Here is a 20,922-nt window from a genome sequence, read left to right as displayed (position 1 = left end):
TCAGCAACTACGAAGTGATGCAAAACGAGGGCACTCCAGCGAACTCACTAACATGAGGTAACGGCTATGGAAAACTGAGAGCAGGTTGTCTTTGAGGTGGGGAGCAACTGCAACCCTCAGCGGACTTCTCACCCCCTACACGCAAGTACTGTTCATGGGATTGGGGACTAAGCGCTCTGCAAAGTTGGGTTGGCGGGTAGTTGTGACTCCGTCCAGCAGGGAGGCAGGGTGGGGGGTGGAGGGGATGGGACTGTTCTTTTGGTTCTGTTGATTTTTTGTTTTCAGTTCTGAGGCACTCAGGTATGTCACATCTTTGCACATGGTTCACCGGACACATTGCACATATGACCTCGCAACATCTCTTCTGCACTTCGTCGGATATGGCGATACAAGACACAATTGACCCTGACCCAGGGCCGTCTACCATGACTCCGGTGCCGCCCCTGTCCTTGATTACGTGGAACGTACATGGCCTGGGAGATAAAATAAAGAGAGGCCTGGTTCTACAGTGTTAAAAGCGTTGCTCGCCGGCAGTGGCTTTGCTGCAAGAAACACACCTTACTGGTACCACTTGCAGGGCGTTGGACAGGTGGGGGTTTAAAATGCTTGTACACTCGGAATTCTCTTCCGGCTCCATGGGAGTGGGTATTTTAGTTAAAAAACACTCTCCGCTAATAGTGCATAACACCAAAACAGACAATCAAGGCCGCTTCGCGGCCATAATAGGTCAATGGGAGGGGCGGTCTATCAATATAGTATCCATCTACATCCCCCCTGCATTACACGCGGTAGCACTCCCAGCACTTAGTGATTTCTTACTTTATCTTCCGGAAGGGGAGCTACTGACTGGAGGGGATTTTAATGCAACTATAGATGGAACTCTGGACCGATATCCGGCAAAGGCGTGAATAACTGACATGTCTGGCCTTGGGAGCTTTATGGGAGCTCTTGGGCTTACTGATGTGTGAAGATGGCACCACCCCACGGCACGACAATTCACTTTTCATTCCGGGGTGCACAATAGCCTCTCTAGAATAGATTACTTCCTAGCCTCAGCTGACAGCCTGAGAAATATCGACAGTGTAGAGATTAGGCCTAGAGGTTTCTCTGACCATTCACCAATACTGCTACAGGATGCGGCGGCGTATCTACCCCATTCGTCCTGGTTATTTACAAGTCCCCAAGATCAAGAAGGATATAGTTGCGGCAACCAAACGCTACTTTCAGGAGAATGTCTTATCAGTTAGCTCTCCGACTACCCTGTGGGAGGCTTATAAAACTGTCCTCCGAGGGCAGGCCATTGTCTCTATTACGGGACACATGCGGGAAAAACAGTAGGAGCTGCAGGACATAGAACTAGAGCTGCATGGCGCTGAGATCCAACACTCCAATAATCCAACGCCGACTACATCCCAGAATTTGCGTCCCAGACAACAACAGCACAGGGAAAACCTTAGGGAAGCGACCAGGGTGCGACTAACGGCCACTCAACACAAGCTATATGAAACCGGTGATAAAGCTGGGAAGCTCTTGGCTCGATAAAAGAGAACAAGGTACTAAATGGATACCGCGGATTCGGACAAGGGATGGGCAAACGACAACGGATCCGCGGACAATAGTACACACACTTGCGCAACACTTTCTGCAGGTGTACAAGTCATCCTCCACGATGACATTGGAGGAGACGTTGACCTATATACAAGATATTGATATGCCCAGGCTCGCCCCAGAGGAGGCTCTAGCAGTCGAGGCGGATCTCATAGTGGAGGAGGTGCAAGTGGCGATTGGGTCATTGCAATCAGGTAAAGCGGTAGGACCAAACGGGATACCTATTGAACTTCATAAAAAGACGGTAGGGACGATTGCCCCACACTTGCTGCACATGTACTCCTATAGTTTACAGGTGGGCGAGCTCCCGTTCGATCAGAGATTGGCCACCATAGTTGCAATACCTAAACTAGGAAAGCCCACTGAAGAATGCACCTCATATCGTCCAATATCATTGATCAATGCGGAGGCTAAAATCCTCACGAAGCTACTGGCGATTAGACTAACACCGCACCTTATGACCCTGATACATCCGGACCAGTCTGGTTTTATGCCAGGTAGAAATACGGCCCTCAACCTGAGGCGCTTGCATAGGGTGATGGCCCGAATCCCTTATCTTCAGGAATCAGCTGTTATACTCTCCCTAGATGCATAGATGGCGTTCGATATGGTGGAGTGGCCCTTCCTGTTTGCCGTGCTTAATCACCTGGGCTTCGGACCTAAGTTCTGTGCATGGGTCCGTCTCCTGTATACTAAACCAGTGGCACATGTTGCGGCAAATGGACATATCTCAGACGACTTTCCACTGGCGCGAGGTACATGCCAAGGCTGTCCCCTGTCGCCGCTGCTTTTTGCCCTGGTGCTGGAGCCACTGGCAGCTTGGATTAGGTGGGAGCATATGATACGAGGTCTCAAATGGGCGGTGGGGTGGGAAGACCGCATCTCCCTATACGCAGATGATGTCTTATTATATATGACCTCCCATAAGCGCTCCATACTGGCTCTCCTAAATATATGCGATCTCTTCGGACGGGCGTCTGGCTACACCATAAACTGGCCCAAATCTGTCATGTATGTTTTACACGGCCCTCCACCGCAACTCCCCAACGATTGCCCGCTGCAGATCGCGGGTGACACGTTTAAATACTTGGGTATACATATAACAGCCAACCCAGATGATTTCTTCAAAAGAAATCTAATGCCTCCATTAGAGCGCCTTAAAAGGGACGCAAAACACTGGGGGACGCTGCCGCTCACATTGTTGGGAAAGGCAGCGCTTTTTAAAATTATGGCGCTTCCTCGATTTCTATATGCGCTAGAGAATACATCGATCCCAGTACCGGCATGCTATTTTAAAGCAATAGCGGCGCAGGTTTCCAGACTTATGTGGGGTATCAAACCAGCGCGCATAGCACAGGCCAAGTTGGTTCGAGGGTGGTACGACGGTGGTATAGCACTCCCTAACATAGATTTATATTACTGGGCGGCGCAGTCAAAGGTAATCAACCAATGGATACACGCCCCGAAAGCAGACCCTGCATTTCGGGCAGACAGATCAGTATTGGGAGCGGGAAATATGCTGACCGCCCTTTATAATAAGAAGCAATAGGCATATCCGCGGTGGGTGACATGTGGAACAAGGGGAGTGTAATTACATTCAAAAGTCTTCAGCAACAATACGAACTGGCACCCTCTGAAATTTTCCGATATACGCAGATAAAACACACACTGACAGCAGTCATTTCACCTGGTACCGAGGTCCCGGAAGCTTCACCTCTGGAGGACAGATTACTAACAGACTACATGCAGAGGCGGGCTACTTCATTCACCTATCGAAAGTTAGTTAACAACCTGCCAGATCCCACTGTGCTACTCACGAACAAATGTTCTTATAATGTGGGTGACCTTGACGACACTGAGTGGCAGGAGGCGTTGGCCTCGCAACGGGGGGTGGGTATTCCTTCACGACTCAAACTTGTGCAGCTTAAAATTTTGCATTGACCCTATTACACTAGGCCCACACTATGTAGGATGGGTAAAACAATACACCCATATTGTCTGCGGGGATGTGGGGAGGAGGGTACCTTTTATCACACCATATGGCAGTGCCCGAAAATTGCAGAATATTGGACAAAGGTAATGAGAACCATATCACAAACAGAGGAGGTGTCTTTAATACCAGAGCCCAAGAGGTGTTTGTTAAATATATGGGAGCCGAACGACCTCACTCATCCGGCGCAAAATTGGGCTACGCTGGGGATAATGGTTGCGAATCGCAATATTGTACAAAAATGGGGGGCGGTGGAACTACCCTCATTGGCCACATGGTGTAAAGACAAGGACACTGTTATGGTGGCCGAAAGAACAGTATTCATTAATCGAGGTTGTCCCCGGAAATGGAGCAAGATTTAGGGGGAACATCTGTGATCCACCACATGAACAGAAGGAAGAAGACTCGGATGAAGAAAGCTAGGAAGGGGGGCGATATCAGCATGTGGGGCAATGTTTATGACTATGGTGTAAGAAGTGCCAATGTGATAAGGATGTTGAACTGTGTAGTGCTGATGTATAATGTGTATATATACTACCTGGAAAGGTTATGCCTCGACGAAGTTAATTATAATAAAAAGATTTAAAAAAATAAAAAAAAATCGTTCAAACTACGAATACATAATTTCTTACCTGTTTTAAGTAAATGTCCCAGTGCTGAACCTAGGAGTCCAGCATTGGATTACAAAAGTAATGCAAAAGTAATTTTACATGCGTTTACTTTAAAAAGCCATTCATTTCAATGTCCTACATTTACTAAGTATTGCAACCTACTGCATCCCCTGTAAATCAAGTACAATCTTCATTGCTTTTTAAAACTGTTGACAACAAGTAACTTATTATTGAAAAGATTGAATGCTTACCTGTATCAGGCTTGCTTGGTTCTAATAAAATAACAGTATTTTTTTTTATAAAAAAACTATTGGCCTAGAGTTCAGTCCTTGAGTGTGTGAATTCATTTGCTGCCTGAGTGTGTACATCAACTGCTTAACACTGTCCTCTGATACTGCCTTACAGCTCGACCAAGCTACCACTTTGAAGAGTAAGGTTCTATCTAACTTTAACCTCTGCCTAGCTCTGGAGACGCCACTCTGTCTACAACGCTAATTTGTCTACCTAAACAAAAGAGTAGCCCCCCTCTGGTGTGTTCACGATTTGCCCTTCCCCTTTGAAGCTCCATCTGAGTCAAAAATCTGTGGGGCTTCCTGCCTGTATCTCTTCCAGCGGCAGGTCTCTATTGTTACTTGTCGTGGGAGCCGTTGTCATGTCTCCCCAGGCGGGCAGAAGGTTATCTCTTGGCCAGTCTGAGCAATTGGCCACTGGAAAACTGGGCAACAGAGTGGCAGCTTTCTAAAAGTTGCATGTGGCAACAAGTTACATTAATTTCAACCTGGGAATCACGTTGGGCTTAATGTAATGTGTAGTTTGATACCCTGAAGCATCAACTTTGGAAGTCCCATTTCAGAAGTTAGCACAGTTTAGGTGTTCAGCATGCAACTCTGACCTCGCCAATAGAGCTACCAGTCTCTCTACCAGTAAAAACCACAATCGCTCACATGTTCTATTTTACTAATATGCTGCAAGCTGCCTTAGGCATGTTCTAGAGGTGACTTACATATATTAAAAAGAGAGTTCAGGCTTTGCCATTGATTATAACTGAAAAGTCGAACTGTCAGTTTTAAACTGCCCTTACAGTCTGCAGTGGTAGACTGGAAGCCATGTTTTACCTTGTCCCACTCAGAGTGGCACAATAAGTGCTGCCGTCCTGAGGGAACACACTAACTTTCAGGCCCTGGGTACCCTGGTACCATATACTAGGGACATAGAAATGTTAGCTTGCCAATTGGCTAATCAAACAGATATATTGAAGGGTCATAGTGCTGGCACTGATGTCTGGTTAGTAGGCCTTCATGTATTCTAAGAGTTAAAAAAAAAAAAAACAGCATCTGTCCAAAACCTTGGAGGTAAACATTCCAAAAAGGAGGCCTTTCCTTAACTGAACCCTCCCCCCCCCCCCCCCCCCCCCCCCACACACACTGGGAGAAATCCCCGTGCATGTTTTGCCCATTGATTTTTGGTGCAGTAGAAAGAAGCCCTCGTCTTGGGAGTTTGTTTCTGCAACTCCCAAAATAAGCTAAGTAGCTGCCATGACAAACAAGTTACTAACCTTTGGTAAAATTCTTCCTGGTAGAGACTATCTAGACGTAGATTCCTCACCTACTGAATATTTCCCAGGCATCAGACTGGATACAGAAACTTTTCAGCAATGTTTGAGCGCTTGAAGGTGTTGCTTTGCAGCTCAATGCTGACGCAGTTCCGCCCTGGAAATTTCGCCGGGCCTATTTGGGCACCACTCCTGCATGCTGAAGTCAGTTGTTTGAGACCGTTGGTGCCACCAGACGCAGAGCCCCAAAAGCAAATTAGTTGACAATGTGCAGATTCATAGACTTGGATCTTAATGGGTCGAGTCCAACCACAGAACGGGGAGGATGGGAGAGTCGATGAGGAATCTGCAGCTAGACAAGAGTCTGTACCAGCAAGGGCTTTACTGAAGACAAGTAACTTGTTCTTCAGATTCTAGCTACAGATTTGTCACCTTTTGAATAGATATCAAAGCAGTAACATGTAGTAAATTACTAGTCAGCTATTCTCCACTGTACTGCTCTGTTAGAATGTTGCATGACATCATAGAATGCCTGAGTGCCTCTCTGGGTGAGATTGTCAGTTGGTCTACTCAGGCTGAGCTGTACGGAGCTTGCTCCTGGTGGGGCTATCTTTGTACCATCTACCTTATCCTACTATCCTAACCACCTATGCTGGAACCAAGTTACCAATAAAGAAGTAACCTACATGAACAGATGGACTCTGTTTCATTCTTTACAACATTTTGGCGACGATCTTAAGGACTGACGCGTTCACTAAGGAGTAAGGACTACTAGGAACTAAGGAACCAAAAGACAACGAACTAAGGACTTTAAGGACTTTCAAGACGTCAATTGAAACTTAAAAGTAACGCCCTGGTCAGCCCCACCAGTGTCCTGTTCCATCTGGACAGCCTGCAGCCTGGGGGTTTAGTCTACTGTCACCCATCTGTCTGCTGTCATCCGGAGTTTTCAACGGTGCCCAGCTACCCTCAAGCTCGCCTAGTTGCTTTGCAGACGCTCTGTATTGGTCTGCCTGGGAAGCCTGCATCCTGGGTGTGTGTCTATGGTGAGCCTGCTGTCATCCTGCTGCCATCTAGAAGACGTCTGATGCAGTCTCTTCAGCAACGGTTTGTTTATCTATTTTGAATGGGAAGTGTTGTTGTCAGCGTTTTCTACGAAGTCTGGGCAGTGACCGACAGTGATTACATAAGCTACGTCCAAGCTATGTCCAAGAGGTAGCGGTGCGGATTTAGTGGCAGCTGCGGCGATTTTGTGGAACTGTTCTTGTATTGGGAGTAGCGGTAGGGCAGTGCTTTATGGGGGACACTGATTGCTTCAGACGACTTTCACCAAGCAACGCACGCATTCGCCCTACTCACCTGCTGCGTGTGGCCTGCTGCGTGTGACAGTTGCTTCGGAGGAGCTCCGCTGCCCTTGACCTTCTCTGTTATTGTGGTGACGTCGTAGAATCTTCACGAGAGTTGGTGGAACACCGTGAGTACTTCGTGCTTGCGTCCTGGCTCTGCCGTCAGTCGTTCCAAGTACGCTGTTACGTAGGCACGTTTCATATGGGGGCGGCCATCTTTGTTTATCATTGCCGTGACAACGCTCATCTGCCGACGGCTGATGAGGAAACTCGGCGCGCAGCAGACATCGTAATTCCCTCAACACCGTGTCTCCTGGTTACAACGGCGATGCACACGCCTTTGTGTGTCCTTTGGTGACTGAATACACGTTTACAGTTATTTGCCGTCTTTACATGTGTGTAGTCGCTACATCGACTTCTGAGCCTTCACAATGTTGCATACGCCGGAATCACGATATGGGACTCTTGCCTCCGTTTTGGTCTCTGACTACTGTATGGAACTGTCTATCGCACTGTCTGTCGAGGTGTCGGGTGAGAGATCGCTCACCGGAGATTTTTTTTTTAAATTGCCTATTTTGATGATTCATGTTTTGGTAACTTTCTTTTGTGGGCGCACTCAGTTTTCTGTTTAGTCTCTTCGGTGGGCAGTTTATGTTTAGGTGTTTTTAGGCAGTCTCTGCTCTAACTTGTTTTCTAGGGTGACGTTTACTTGCTGCCCTTCTGTGTAGTTAGCAAGTACTCTTTATAGGGGAAGTTTAGTGTTTTCCACGTTGTGTTCACTTGTGGTGTACTGTGGTGTTTTGTCATGGGTGGCTGGTCAATGTCCTGTACTAGTTCGCTAAGCGAGCACCCTGTGGTGTACCCTACACTACTTAGGGGAGGTGGCGTTGTTTCTGGGTAGTCAATGCCTATGAGCTATTTTCCAAGATTAGTACTCTGTGGTGTACCCTTCTAGGTGTAAACTAGTTAGGGGAGGTGGCTGAGGTTGCGTTTGTAGGTAGTCAATGCCTCTTGTCTGTTCCCAGGGTGACTGCCCTGTGGTGTACCCTAACTAGGGGATATCGTGTGTTCTGAAGTGTTTGATTTGTAGTGTTTAACTCTTAGTGTACCCAGCCAACGCCCCTATTTTAGTTTGTATTTTTCTCGGGTGCGTCTACCCTATGGTGTACCCTATCTAGGGGAGGTCGTTTTTTTTTGTTTTTTTTGGGGAGGTTGTGGGGGTAGTCAATGCCTTTAATTTCCTAGTCTCTGTACATAGAGTGTACCCATTTCTTTGGGGAGGTTGTGGGGGTAGGCAATGCCTCTATTTTAGTTTGTAGTTTTCTTGGGTGAGTCAACCCTATGGTGTACCCTATCTAGGGGAGGTGGTTTTATTTTCATGGGTTAGTACCCTGTCATGTTCTTTGGTGATGTTTTTGGGTGGGTCCTGTTATCTTGGGTCTTCCTTTCATGTGGACACCATGCTCCGGTCGAAGTCTACCTGCGTGGAATTCGTGGCCAAGGGTTTCACGCTTGTACAACTTTGAGGGGGAAGTTTTTTCGTTTAGTGTCAGCATGCCTTCTACCAAGGGACCTTGTGTTGTTTTCAGAGTGTTTTCTCTCTGGAGTCTATTTGTTGTTGTGGTGGCGCTCTTCTTGTTATCTAGAGTGTTTAGACATTATTGTATCTCCTTGTTGGGGATGTTGTCTTCTCCCAAGGGACTGTGTTTTCACCCACTTTTGTTTAACAGGGTGTCTACCCTGTGGTGTACCCGAGTATGGGGAGGTTGTGTGGGTGACCGCCCTTCTTTGTTGCAGTGTTTTTATCTAAGCTGCTGTGTTTTCCCTAAGGGAGGGGGATGGGGCGTGTAGTAATGTTGTTTGCGATTTTAATGTTTAACATCTTAACACATTTCTGTTCATGCCAGTGAAATTCATGATACCTCATGCAATACACCTGTGGATATGTGCACCTCATTGTTGCACCTTCTTGCTAAAGATTTATTGGGGTATCTTATTTGTCTTTACTTTTACTTCTGTTGTTCCCTAAGGAAAGAGGATGTGTAGTAAATTACTAGTCAGCTATTCTCCACTGTACTGCTTTGTTAGAATGTTGCATGACATCATAGAATGCCTGAGTGCCTCTCTGGGTGAGATTGTCAGTTGGTCTACTCAGGCTGAGCTGTACGGAGCTTGCTCCTGGTGGGGCTATCTTTGTACCATCTACCTTATCCTACTATCCTAACCACCTATGCTGGAACCAAGTTACCAATAAAGAAGTAACCTACATGAACAGATGGACTCTGTATCTTCCTTTACAACATAACAAATTGGAAGTGGGCTGTGAATGGACTCAAACCAGAAAGTCTTGCAGGACCAAGCAACAACATGTCTTTCTTGGCAGGCTTGACTGTCCAGACAATAGTGCTTTGTGAACTCATGGAGAGACACCCACATAGCTGTCTGGCAGATGCCTAGGACAGGGACATTACATGCTAACGCAATGGTAGCAGCTTTGCCCCTGATGGAATGCAGGCCTTCTGGAGGCTTCTTCTTTGCCAAGTCATAGCAGATCTTTATGCAGAGAATAATTCAGTATGAGATAGTATGCTTCTACACAGCTCCGTCATTTTCCGCTATGGCGAACCCCACCAGGAGCGGATTGTCTACCGGGTTTCTTTGGTATGATCAATATGAAAGTAGAGCAGTTTCTTGAGGTTCAAGTGATGGGGTTTCTCCTCCTCCTTACAGGAGTGAGGCAGAGTACAAATGCCAGGAGTGTGATGTTTTGGCCGACATTGGAACAGCGTCAGTACAAATGATGCCCTGGTTCGCAGAACCAGCTTAGTGGAAAAGGCAGTGTATGGTGGTAGAACACACAGTGCCTGAAGCTCACCAACACCGTGCGGAGGTGATAGCAACCAGGAACACAGTTTGATGGTGACAATTGTGGAGCAGCTCAAAAGTAAAGACGAGATGAAGGTCCCATTGGGGCGTAACAAATGGAGAACGGGAGAACATATGTTGCAGCCCTTTCAAGTCGCACATCACAACTGGCGATTTGAAAATAGAGGGCTGAAAAGGCAATCAGAAGAAGGCCAAGATTGCCAAAAAATTACTTTTAACTGTGCCCAGAGCAAGGCCTTGCAGGGCGATAAACAGAATAATCAATAAAAGATCTGACAATTTAGCCTTGAGGTGGTCAATCGGGCCAGTGCCACATCAAGCCACACATTTGGCCCAATGACAGGAGTATACAGTTTTTCACTGAGGGACGCCTGACTGCCAAGATGACATCAACTACCTCCAGAGGAAGGTCGGAGGTGTTCAGCTGTCGCTACTCAATCTCCATGCACGAAGGTAGAAGTTACGAAGGCCAGGGTGTAGAACCTGGACTTCTTGCTGTAACAGCAGATCCTACCGGAGGGGCAGCCTCAGAGGGCAGATGCTCAAGCCCAGGAGTTCTGGATACCTTACTCTGCATGCTCAGACTGAAGGCAGCAGGATGACTTTGGCTCAGTCTGTCCTGATCTTCTTGAGTTCTTGGGCTGGAACGGTATTGGCGGAAAGACATACAGGAGTCCCAAGTACCACTGGATGTGGAACACGTCTCAGAGAGAGACGCATTTGAAACTGCGCGCACAGAAATAATGACACTGTGCGTTTTTGGAGGTGGAAAACAGATCAAGCAAACGTTCTCCCGCTTCATGGAAGAGAACGTGCGCCACCTCCGAGTGTAACTGCCATCAGTAATCTACTAGGCGCCGAGTTCACCTACCCTGGCACTGAATGAGCCCACCAGATGGTTCGTCACCAGAAAGATTCCCTGGTACTCAAGCCATCTTGAGAGGTGCAAGGCCTCCTGGCACAGGGTTTGTGACCCCCACCCCAACCTCTTTGTTGCAGTACCACATGGCGGTAGTGTTGTCCGTGAGCATCTGTAACAGTCGCCCTTGCTGGATGGTAGGAAGACTTTTCAGCACCAAGTGGATGGCCCTCAGCTCCAGAAGTTTGATAAGGAGCTGGGACTCTGCCGGAGACCTGAGGCCTATGAATTCCATCTCTACCAGGTGGCTGCCCCAGCCAAGAAGTGATGCATTGGTCACCACTGTCAGGTCTGGGTGGGGAAGGGAAAGTGGTCTACCAAATCGCAGTCCATTAGCCAATATTGCAGATACTACCAATCTCATAAAAAATCTGGATGTGTTTGGAGAGATCCCCTTGATGGTGAGCCCACTTGAACTTAAGAGCTCACTGCAGAGCCTGCATGTGCCACCTGACTTGCTCAACCAGCAGGAGGCCATCAGTCTCAGCAGCTTCAGAGTTGACCTTACTTAAATCCAGGACCAAGGCTGAAAGATGGGTATCCTAGCCTGAATATCCTGGACTCCCTTTAGCGTGGGAAAGGCACAAAATCGAACCATGTCCAGAATGGCTTTGATGAAGGGGTGTGTCTGGGATGGGGTCAGGTGTGACTTTGGTACGTTTTTTGTGAACCCCAAAGGTGACAGGAGGTTCGCCGTAGTCTGGAGGTGGTTGACAACTGACTGAAGCAAGCCTGCCGTCAACAGCCAGTCATTGAGGTAGGGGAATAAGGGCATGCCTGACCTCCAAAGGTGTGCTGCCATCCCCTCCATTCCTTTTGTAAACTCCCGAGGGGCGCTGGTGAGACCAAAGGGGAGCACAGCATACTGAAAATGCTCCACAGGTAGCCCCGATGGACTATCATCACAGGATTATGGAAATAAGCACCCTGTAAGTACAACGGCACAATCCAGTTTCCAGGGTCGAGGACAGGTAACACCTGAACAAGGTTCATCTTTTTTAATTTCTTCTTCTAGAGGAAGAGATTAAAAGGACACGGAACTAGAATAGGCCGAAGATCTCCATTCATTTTGGGCACCAGAAATGTGTGGGAAAAACAACCATATCCTACATCTGGCACTGGCACCCTCGAGATAGCCTCTTGGGCAAAAAGGGTATTCACCTCCTGCTGCAAAAAAGGACAGATGGAAGAACGTCAGTCGTTGGGTATATGGTGGAACGTGCATCGGGGGATGAAAGGAAGGGTAAGGCATAGCCTTTGCAAAAAATGTGAAGGCCCGCCAATCCGATGTGATGGATTGCACACCTGGATGAAATTGGTGGATTCTGCCTCCCACCGGGTGGCTGTGACCCTGTAAGGGTACACTAAAGGGGTTTGGCAGGAAGAGCAGTGGGGGAAAGTGGTGGACTGAGTGACATGCGGACCTTGGCCACAGGGTGGGGACCATGGCCTCCTGTGCGAAGCTACTGGGTTCCTTGCTGGGGTGGGACAGGCTAGAGGTAAGGGACGCCTCACCCAAAGCCACAAAAGGAGCGCTGGAATTGCTGCTGCTGAGGCTGGGTAGAAAGGTGAGCGATAGCTCTATTCTGCTTGAAACATTAAAGGGCAGAGTCAGCCTTGTCCCCGAACAAGCAAGTCCCATCAAACGGTATCCCCAAAATGGAGGACTGGACGTCGCCCAATAACCCAGCAGATCATAGCCATGTATGGCGACGAATGGCACCACTGATGCCTATAGCCCATCCGACTGAGTTGGTGGTGTGCAACCCACAATGAATCGTAAAATTTACCGCGTCATGACCATTCTGACCCTTCAGAATGGCCTGAGAAAGAAAAGGGTAAAGGTCTTCCGGATCACCAAGGAGGACTTGTGCCACCAAGTCCCAAAGGGGATGAGGGTAACGGTCCAACAAACAGGCGACATTAATTGTACGCAGGACCAAACTGGCTGATTGAAAGAGGTGCTTTCTAAATGCCTCAACTCGCTTCAATTCCCCATTAGGGGGAGTAGTAGAGAAATGGGTTGGGTTGGTCCAGCTAGCAAAAGCTTGCACCAGAAGGTTACTTGGAGACGGGGTGCTGTGACAAGAAGGCTGTGTCGTCTGGAGCAGGACAGTGGCGCTTGGCAATTGGTATGTTAACTGTAAGGCCAGTACAAAGCTTAGTCCAAGTCCCTAGGTGGTTATCTGTCAATGCCTGATCATCAGGAAGGAGAGGCTCGGAAGCTGTCTGGGCAGGCTGCAGGACTTCAGGCAGGTCGTTCGTCTTCACAGAGGGGAGTTGGAGGTCAAGGACTTAAGCCGCCATATGCATTGCCATTTCTGTGGTTTGGACAGGAGGTGGGAAAAGGGCCGATTCTGGAGAAATATCAAGCCCACTAGCCTCTTGCAAGTTCTCATAAAAACTGTCATCAGCATAGGACTGAGCGAACTCATCACAATGGTCACAGTTGTTATCAGAGTCCGTTCGAAAAGGGAGTTTAAGAATGTTGTCTGGCTTGTGGTAAAGTGAGGACAGAAGCCTTTGTCGGATTTGGTTGTGACGTCGCTCAAAATTGATACGGTATCAGAGAGGACAAGAGGAGCCACCTATTTAGGCAGCGAAGTCTACATACCCAGGTCTGGCATCATCATGGGCACGTAGGTGCTGGAGCTGCAGGAGGAAGTGCCTTAGGGGTTCCAGCTGGTGCAGAGGGCCACCTCGCCGGCAGTAGTTCAGGGTGAAGACCTCTCGGCTCCGTGGGGCCCAAAGGAGCACCAGAGGGAGTCGTGGATATCTGAACAGCCAGATCATAGCTGTGCATAAATCCTCTATCTGGTGCGCCATGGCTGAAGGCCCCAGAAACCCGGGTGGTGCCAGAACCAGCTGAGTAATCATCTCTCAAGTAAGCTGATTTAGGGAAGCGAAATGAGACAGTTGGTGCCACAAGCGCGCATCATCATGTGAGTGGGAATGCCATGAAGGAGAGAAACTCCACTTTAACTTCTCGTGTTTTTTGTGCTTTCCAGAGGACTTGGAGCGCGATGAAGCCCATTCTCTAGTGCAGTCCCTTCGACTCTTGGATTTGGAGCAGTCCCAGCACTACATCTTCTTGTGCTTGGCAACAAAGTTCCTCCTCACACTCCATGATGGTTATCGGGTTCATCGATGCGCAGTCTCCACAGGTCTTAGAATTGAGGCCGAACCCAGACACTGTAGGCAAGCCTGGTGGGAATTGAATATGCTACTTACCAGTATGCATCTGTTCTTGGCATGTAGGGCTGCTGACATTCATATCTGTGCATAGATCGCCGCCTAGTGTTGGGTCCGGATGTTTGCACGTTGTTGTCCTGGAAGAGTCTTCGAAGTATCCTGAGATAGGTGACTCCTCCCTTGGACCACAGTGCGCATGGGCATCCTCTCCATCCTCAGATTGTTTTTCGCCATTGTGGCAGTGATGGAGTAGATACAGAAAGTGATGACCATGCTATACAGTAATTCTGAGAGCTGCAGCTGCTACAGGCGCCGGGGAGGAGGGTGGGCGATATGAATGTCAGCAGCCCTACATGCCAAGAACAGATGCATACTGGTAAGTAGCATATTCAGTTCGAGGCATGTGGGCTGCTGAATTCATATCTGTGCATAGAATACATAGCAGTTCCTCCCATTAGCGGCGGCTACCAGTGCCAGCTGCAGCGGTCTGAAAAAGAGTTTTGAGAACAGCCTGTCCTACAGCTGCCTGCTGTTTTGAGTGTACATCTACACAATAGTGTTTGGTAAATGTATGTATAGTGGACCATGTGGCTGCTCTACATATATCATGTAAAGGAATGTTTCCCAGGAAAGCCATGGAGGCCCCTAACTTACGTGTTGAGTGGGCTCGTGGGGGAATCGTTAATGTGCGTTTAGCCTTTTGATAGCAAATTTGAATACATTTAACGAACCATCTGGCTATACCTGCTTTGGAGATGGCGTTGCCTTTGTGTTGTGGGGAAAATGCAACGAAAAGTTGTTTTGTCTTCCTAAAGTTTTTAGTTCTGTCTATATAGTACATGAGGGCTCTTTTGACGTCTAGTATATGGAGCATTCTTTCAGCGACATTTTGTGGATTCTGAAAGAAAACAGGCAGTTCAATCGTTTGATACATGTGGAACTGCGATATTACTTTAGGCATGAATTTGGGGTTGGTACGTAGTACGACCCTGTTTGTGTGAACCTGTATGAATGGCTCTTGAATGGTTAGTGCCTGGAGTTCACTAACTCTTCTTAACAAAGTGATTGCTACTAGGAAAGCTACTTTCCAGGTGAGGAATTGAATCTCACATGAGTGGAGAGGTTCGAAGGGTGGACCCATCAGTCGGGTGAGGACCAAGTTGAGGTTCCACACTGGTGCTGATGGGTGTCTTGGGGGACTTACTCGTTTAAGTCCCTCCAAGAAGGCTTTGATGGCAGGCACTCTGAATAAAGAGAGGTGCTGCCTGTTCTGGAGATAGGCTGCTATTGCGGTCAAATGGATACATATTGAGGTGTATGCCAGATTGCATCGGTATAGGTGTAAGAGGTAACAGATTATGTTTTGAATGGATGCGTCTAGCGGGTTAATGTCATTGTTATTGCAATAAATGACAAGCCTCTTCCATTTGGCTGCATAGCAAGCTCTGGTAGTGGGTCTTCTAGCTTCCTTAATGATCTCCATACAGTCAGGTGGCAGGTTTAGGTAGCCAAACTCTAGGACTTCAGGAGCCAGATCGCCAGGTTCAGCTGTTGCGGATCTGGGTGCTGAATTTCTCCATGGTTCTGCGTCAAATGCGCGGGTTTGATCCGCAGCCTTTGATGCGGCACCACGGAAAGTTCCAGAAAGGTGGTGTACCATGGCTGGCGTGCCCATGTTGGAGCAACCAGGATGAGGGTCAGTGAGTGTTGTCGCAGTTTGCGTGCCACCAGCGGTATCAACGGCGCTGGGGGAAAAGCGTATGCAAATCTGCCGGACCAGTTCATCCAGATCGCATTGCCCTGCGACTGTGGATGTGGGAACCTGGCGGCAAAGCTTTGGCATTTTGCGTTTTCGCTTGTGGCGAATAGGTCTATCTCTGGATGACCCCACTGTTGGAAGTACGGTTGGAGTACTGACGGGTGTAGCTCCCACTCATGCATCTGGTGGCTGTGTCTGCTGAGCAGATCCGCCATCTGGTTGTCCTTGCCGGGGAGGTGTTCCGCCATGAGGAATATGTTCCTCTGAATGGCCCATTTCCACATGCTCTGAGCCAGATGAGACAACTGTGGAGAGTGCGTTCCTCCCTGCTTCTGTATGTAGTACATGGCAGTCATGTTGTCTGTCCGGATCAACACGACTTTGTTGCACAAGTGTACCTTGAAGGCTTTCATTGCCAGGAAGATTGCCATCAGTTCTAGAAGGTTGATGTGCATCTTCTTTTGTTGTATTGTCCATAGTCCCTGCACTGTGTAATGGAGTACATGAGCTCCCCATCCCTGGAGAGACGCGTCCGCTGTTAGTATGATTTGTGGAACAGGCTCTTGGAACGGTCGGCCTTTGCAAAGGTTTTGTGGATTCCACCAATGCAGAGGGTTGTTTGCCCGACCGCTCACCAACACTAGGTCTTTCAGTTGCCCGTGAGCCTGATTCCATTGACGTGTCAAGCACTCCTGAAGCGGGCGCATATGTAGTCTTGCGTGCGGGACTATGAAAATGCAGGAGGCCATCATGCCTATCAACTGCATGAACACTCGCGCAGGAAGGGAGTGTTGGGGTTTGAACTTTGAGATCAGCATTTGCATGCCGTTGATCCTCACTAAATTTGGCTGAGCTGTGGCTGCCAGAGTGTCTATGGTCGCACCTAGGTACTGTTGTACGTGTGCGGGTTGGAGATGTGATTTTGGGTAATTTAGTGAGAATCCCAGACTGTGAAGAAGGTGAATGGTGCGGGACATGTGGCTGGCACATTGCTGGGCTGACTTTGCCTGAACAAGCCAGTCGTCCAGGTAAGGGTAGACGTGAATGTGTTGCCTCCGTAGATGTGCAGCCACAGTAGCTAGGCACTTTGTGAAAACTCTGGGTGCTGTTGTCACGCCGAAGGGAAGAACTTTGAATTGGTAGTGCTGCCCCTGAATAGTGAACCTGAGATATTTTCTGTGTGACGGGTGTATGGGTATGTGGAAATATGCATCTTTGAGGTCTAGCGTGGCTAGGAAGTCTCCCTGTCTGAGCAGCGGGAGAACCTGCTGTAGGGTGAGCATGTGGAAATGCTCTGAGAGAATGTAGTGGTTGAGGGGTCTCAGGTCTAGTATAGGTCTGAGTGACCCGTCCTTTTTTGGTATTAAGAAGTACAGAGAGTACACCCCTGTCCCCTGCTGGTGGACGGGCACGACCTCTATTGCGCCTTTTTGCAGCATACTTAGCACTTCCTGCTGTAATAATGCTAAGTGCTCTGAGGACATAGGACGGTGCTTTGGCGGTATTGTGGGTGGAGTGGAGGTTAATTCGAGGCAGTAACCGTGTTGGATAACATCTTTGACCCACCTGTCCGTGGTGATGGTATTCTACGTGGACAGGAACCGCTGGAGTCTTCCCCCGACAGGTGTTATGTGGTCGGGGGGAAGGGAGAGGGCGTCACTGTTTGTTCTTGGGGGAGGACCTGGTATTGCTGTAACCGCGTCCTCTGCCCTTTGTGCTGGAGCCACGATATCCACCTCGGGTGTTTTTATCGTAGGTACTTTGTGTGCCCCCTTTATTGTAGGTTTGCTGTGACCCCTGTCCTCTACCCGCTCCTCTATTTCCGGGGCGACGAAAGGAGCCACTACGAAATGTCTGTGTTTGCAGAGCCCCCATTGACTTTGCAGTGTCTGTGTCTTTTTTTATCTTTTCTAGGGTGGTGTCAACCTCTGGTCCGAATAAGTAGTCGGGGTTGACCGGCTGATTGAGGATGTTATTTTGAACCTCAGGTTTGAATCCGGAGATTCGTAACCAGGCGTGTCGTCGTAGCATGACGCTGGTGTTTATTGCTCTCGCAGCTGTGTCGGCGGCATCCAGTGCACACTTAATGGATGCGTTTGTGAGAAGTTGTCCCTCCCTGATGAGGAGCTCCGCTGCCTCTTTGTACTCGTCAGGTAGATGTTGGAGTTTGGTCTCTAACGTGTCATAGTGTGAGCGATCGTAGCGAGCTAGGAGCGCCTGTGTATTGGCAATGCGCCATATGTTTGCCGCCTGGGCTGCAATCCTTTTGCCGGAGGTCTCTAGCACCTTGGACTCTTTGTCCGGGGGAGGAGCATCACCAGTTGTCTGCGAGTGTGCCCGTTTGCGAGCATTAGCAACTACGATGGAGTCCAGAGGCAGCTGGCCTCTAATGTACGTAGGGTCCCCAGGTGCTGGCTTGTATTTTTTCTCGATCCTGGGGTTTATTACTCGTGCCTTGGTGGTTTCTTTGAAAATGTCCTTTGCTGGCTTGAGGACACCTTTCAACATGGGCAGAGTCTTTACAGTCCTCTCTGAGGATGCGAAAGTGTCCACCAAGAAATCGTCCTCGATTGTGTCTGAGTGGAGTTGCACTCCATGATTGGCTGCGGCACGTTCAATGAGGGCGTTTAATGCAGCAGTGTCCTCTGTGGGAGACGTTTTTGCGCCATAAAGCTGCGTGTCCTGTGTATCCATAGCGGCACCTGGGTCTACAGGGTCATCCCAAGCTTGATCAGGGTCCTGCTGGCCTTCAGGGTCCATATCCCTGGGGTAGGTGGTGTCGTCACCCATGTAGTCCTCTATTGCGTCCGTGTCGGAGAGAAGGACTGTGGATCTGGGTAAGAGGTGTGGAGGCGTTCATAAAGAACTGGTTTCGATTCCACCGGCAGTTTTTGCTTTAGCGGGATCCTGTAAGAGTCCAAAGCCTGCTCGGAAGTGATCTTCCGCTTTCGGAGCATGAGCCTGCCGGTGTCGGCGTCGATGAAGTGGGACGGTGATGTCCCAGTAGGAGAGTGTTCAGTAGAAGGGGACCTTGTCTGGGTGACACGTGTTCTGATCTCGAATAGTTTCGGCGCCGTGGATGGCGGCAAACCAAAGGTAATGTTGGTTGGTGCCGAAGGTGCCTTTTGAGCCTTTTTCGGCTCGGAGCCCGACGTGGCCTGGAGGGCTGCCTTTTCTCTGATGCGTTGCAAGGACGCTGCAACTTGTCGCACCTGGAACGCCGACGGTTCTTTGGCGCCAAGTGGTTCTGTAGAGGGAGGTGTGGACTTCTTTGGAGCCACAGGGTCATCGAGTCGAGGAGAGGTAGTAGCTGTCGACGGCGTCGATGATTGGACCGTAGTCGCTGCTTTCGAGGTGGATTGCGATGCAGCGGCCATTTTAAACTTGGTGGTCAGTGCAGATTGTTTCGGTGCCGGGGGCCGAGGCGCTTTGGCGGTACCGATGGCCTTTCTCTTTGGGTCGGCGTCGACATCGGCTGCAACGAGTTCGGCACCGAAGTCCCTTTTGGTGCGGTCGGAGCAGACGGTTTTGGCTGGCGTCGAAGGTGTGGTGGTCCTCGAGCCGACCAGTGTTAGTTTCACTTTCGGTTTCTGTTGAACCGGTGCGACGATTGGTTTCGGTTTCGTGGAAGGGAAACCAGTCTTCTTGGGTAATAATGGCTCTCGCTGGATGTCCGAGGCTGGGCCAGAGGGCGGGGCCGAAGAAATGCGGGATTGATCTTGGGTAAGGCCCGAAGGCGATCCCTCGACCGGAGCCGTAGACTGACGCACTGGGATATCCTCCGTTTGGACGGGTAGGCCCTGCTCGTCACCAGAGCTACCTTCTTCGGCCCCTAAGGCCTCATCGTAGTCTCCTACCTCATCGTCGGCTTCTTCCCTGTGAAAAAGCTCTTCATCTACGTCTTCCGATCTGGAACCGTGTTCGGAAGCGGGGCTGGAGGGTATGTTTTCCACGCTTTCAACATCATCGTCCTCGGTGCTGAAGATGTTGGTCGGGGCCGGTGCCGCTTGCTGCGCTTCAAGTCTCGCGGCTCGTCGATTCCGGAGAGTCTTCTTGGATCTGAATCGGGCACAGGCCATACATTTCGATTCGTCGTGATCCGGTGAGAGGCATTTGTTGCACACCGGGTGGACGTCGATATGTGGATATTTCGCGTGGCAAACAGGACACCGCTTGAATGGGGTCCTCGATTCCATCGTCGATGTAGGGTCGATGGTCGGATATAATTGATCCGAAAAAGTTGTTAAAGTCGCTAAACTAGCAAGTAAACTGTCGATACCGATCGGGAACAGTACCGACGAAAACTAAAGGCCTTTTGGCCTGAAAACTAAATTTTCCTAACTTGAGTCAAGATAAGCACATCCGAACCCAATGGCGGAAAAAAACAATCTGAGGATGGAGAGGATGCCCATGCGCACTGTGGTCCAGGGGAGGAGTCACCTCTCTCAGGATACTTTGAAGACTCTTCCAGGACAACAACGTGCAAACATCCGGACCCAACACTAGGCGGCGATCTATGCAGATATGAATTCAGCAGCCCACATGCCTCGAACCTGTCACCGCCATCTGCTTGCAACAGTCTTTACAGGGTTTAAAACTTGCCATCTTAGTGGATGGAATCCATTGCCTGCTGTGGAATTTTGTAACTAAGTTAAAAAAGGGGGTCTCAGAGACGGGAGAAGCTCCAGATCCACATCTGTTGGTGCAGAAAGAAAGTAACTGACATCAGCACGGGAGCAGCACTTACATAGGCCCAGCACTGCATTTCCAACGCAGAACGCAGTCATTGCATATCCAAAAGACGCCACCTTTAGGCACACAGAAGCATTGCTGATAGGTTTTCAGACCAATCTGACATGTGGGGGACATTCAAATGATGAGGAATCTGCATCTAGAAGTCCCTTTCAGAAATGGTGGCTACCTGGCATTATAATGTTAACAAAAGTGGTTCTGCAGCACTATCGGAAGCACTTATAGCAAGGGAGTCCCCCACTGGTATAGCAGGATCTCTAAACTGGATGGGCAGGCCTCCACTGTGGGCCTGAGGTAGGTTCTCTGT

The 20,922-nt window shown here is 49.1% G+C and overlaps 1 protein-coding gene across 2 annotated transcripts in view; it reads right to left on the bottom strand.

Moving 5' to 3' along the window:
• The window catches only part of CHD2 (chromodomain helicase DNA binding protein 2), a 1,941,047-nt gene that overhangs the window by 1,444,344 nt on the left and 475,781 nt on the right, over positions 1-20,922 (bottom strand). The window lies entirely within an intron of this gene.

This window comes from Triturus cristatus, chromosome 3_1 (genome assembly GCF_964204655.1).
Source record: "Triturus cristatus chromosome 3_1, aTriCri1.1, whole genome shotgun sequence".
Lineage (NCBI taxonomy): Eukaryota > Metazoa > Chordata > Amphibia > Caudata > Salamandridae > Triturus > Triturus cristatus.
Note: the sequence above shows the minus strand (reverse complement) of the source record. Positions and strands in the feature narration are given on the sequence as shown.